This window comes from Lolium perenne, chromosome 2 (genome assembly GCF_019359855.2).
Source record: "Lolium perenne isolate Kyuss_39 chromosome 2, Kyuss_2.0, whole genome shotgun sequence".
NCBI lineage: Eukaryota > Viridiplantae > Streptophyta > Magnoliopsida > Poales > Poaceae > Lolium > Lolium perenne.
Window position 1 is genome coordinate 168,330,692 of NC_067245.2, and position 3,199 is coordinate 168,333,890.

Sequence of the window (3,199 nt, forward strand, 5' to 3'; positions counted from 1 at the left end):
AACAGAAGAAAGTTAAAATTCGCCCCAAGAAAGAACAAATTAACTAGTCCCTCTGTCCATAAAAAGATGTCGAAAATTTATCTACATTTAGGTGTATCTATACAAAAAAAAAGTGTTTATATACATATAAATTTAGACAAACTTGTGACATCCTTTTGTGGACATATGCAGTAGTAATAAGGGCATCTTGAGCGGGTCGACCCATTTCGGAACCAAACACTACGGGAAAACAAAACTTTGGCATGCAACTATTTGCACGGCAAATGGTCCTATATGCATGGCAAAAGGCTTTGCCGTGCGCCTCGCTAACGTTATTCTTTACCGTGTGCTAAACATGTTTTACCTAAAAAAAAAGCCCCAAACTGGCCAATCTAGGATTCGAACCTAGGACGCAGAGTAGGAAAAGCGTGCAACCCTCCCACTAGGCTAAGTGTTCGTTTGTTGATAACTATACCACGCCACATCTTTCGAGCTGAGAAGAAATCCAGTTTTTACATCTTTGTTATGCGCTTACACTAGTCAAAAGCTTGCTTTGCCGTGCGTTTGCTAAAAACACTAGGCAAAGGCTTGCTTTGCAGTGTGTTTGTTAAAAACACTAGGCAAAGAAGTCTTTGCCGTGCTGCCTTAATTGCCGTGCGCTTCCTTAATTCTTTGTCGTGCGAGTTTTCTTTGTCGTGCGTGCGTTTTTTCCAGTGCGCACGACAAAGATTTCTTTGCGTGCGGTGGCTCACGACAAAGATTAGCTGCACGGCAGCGCCTGTTTTTCCTGTAGTGAAATGTTACCGTTTCGGTCGGGCAACAGACACAAAATGGACGTCTCTCTGTTACCGTCGAGGCATGCCCTAGAAGTCCAAGGACCCCCCCCCCCCCCCCCCCCAAATAGTTATATTAATAAAACATTATTTACAAAGTCAAAAATAATAGAAAACAACTAAATATAAATAGACAAAAACCCTAGGTAACTAGGGTTCGCACAATGGCCTCCTAGTTCTCATCACCAAGGTCGATGAAGGAAGGCGACGCCTATGGCCATGACTAGTAAGGCACCGATGGAGGGCCATCCGTCGGTGCTGGAGCAAAGGAGCAGTCGATGGCGTTGGAGGAGGCAATGGTGTGGGAGGAGGTGGCGGCACGCCACGGGGCAAGAGTGACTAGCCGTGTGATGGGCATACCCTCAAACAGTGTGCACTCACGATGAGCTCGCTCTAGGCGATTTCGAGCTCCATGGCCTCCTCGGTCACCTCTGGTGACTGGACTCAGGGTTGATGATAGGCACATCTATCTTCCTAACATGCTGATTGTTGTTGTCGAAGAGGACTACGCCTTCGTCTTCCTTCTCCTCCTCCTTGCCGCCATTGTTGTCGAGGAGCAAGGCGTTGAAGTAGGCCACATTACCCAGGTAACTTGCTCGGTGTCACGGGTCAAATTCCCAGGTGACTAACAAGCGTTGGTTGTAACTTCCTAATGCGTCGACCGAGTCTTCCCCCATATCAGGCGGGAGGATGAAGCAGCGGCGGTGGATGTCATCGCATTGCTCGCGGGCCACCCGTGGCACGAGCAACATAGGTACCCGCCGCGAATTCATAAGCCAACCTCCAGGGATGTTGACATATGCCCACCAACACATAGCGGTCGTTTGCGCTCCTTGCAGTCGCACGAAGATCCGACCTCATGGTCATTCTTCGTCTTCTGGAACAGCCATGACTTTCCATATTGCGACACTTTTGGTGGTATGTGGAGGGAGGGGAACTGGCAATGGTGCATGCGACAAATGACCGCGGTCGCTCAGTTTAAAAGCAGCGGAACACGCGACAACATCAATGCCCTAGCACGGAAGTCCAGCGCCGCACGCCAACTCTAGCGCGAAGAAGCCGACGTAAGGTCATTACCATTCGGTGGAAGGTCGTACCAGCGTGGAGGACGAGGATGCGCATAAGGCAAAGCGGGCGCAAGACGCTGGCACATTAGCCCACGGGAAGTTGGTGCAGATACACACACGATCACAGTCGTGTCCGCATCGTTGCAATAGCAACCCAAATTCGGGTCACAAATGGGTGGACACGAACATCTCGATATGTATGCGTCGGGCTACTAGGTCAGGGTTTTTCCCTCAGAGTCTCCATGCCGACATACGTTGTGCCGCTGAAGATGGGTTGAGTGTTCTTACTTGCCTGAGTTAGGGAAAAGAAATTCTTGGCGATCTTGTACAGTAGATCAACCTGTGTACTCGATTCTCAAACAATGGAAAAAAGAAGAGTAATGCTATACACACATCAGTGCAATTGATAGTTAACTGGAGCATAGTGCACTGTAGACGGATCACGCCTGTACGTACGTGTCCAGTACGTAGCCTGCAGCCGCTGTGCGTACGTGCAGGCTTTACGCGCACCCTGATCCAGTTCCGGCCGGTTTAAAGCCTACGCACTCCACTGAGAGTCTACTACGTGGTCAAAGCCCACACCCTGATCAGGGTTGTGCTAGCCTTGCTTTAACCTGGCTCAGAAGGCATGCAGGTGCACGCGGCCGCTCCTCGATTCTTCAAAATGCATGCATGCGTACATGCCTTCATCTTCATGGCCATGTCTGGTAAGTTTATTGCATACGCCTTTTAAACACACGAACAATAAATTAATTTAAAAGTCAAAATTTACTAAGTTTAACCAATCTATAAACAAAGGAATATCAATAACTGTAACATTGAGTAATATAGTACTAAAGTTTATCTAACGGCAGTGGAACTGTTGATATTGATTTAGTACTATTGTTTCAAACTTTTCATACTCAAAAGACTTTGCAATGTCAAATATTGAAGGATCTGGACGAACAAAAAGGCGAATTTCATCTCTCATTCAAAGTAATAATATCACTTCATTAATATAGTTAAAGTAGTAGTGCAATAGGTTGAAGAAACTAAAATGGGGAAGAGTACAAAAACATTTACAGAAAACAAAAGTTATGTTATAACGCTAGGACTTCCATAGTCTTCTTAATATCTTCTCTTCACATCTTCCTATGATGAAACGACCCGATTGATAGAGTAAAAGCATTGTAATCTATTGAAGAAATAAAATGAAGCAGATAAAAACTTTTGGAAAAACAAATGTTAAGTAAGTTTTTCATAGTCTTCTTTACCTTCCCTTTTCCATTCCAATTGACCCAATCTAAATCTTCAAACTTAAATCTAGGAAATGTTGCGATT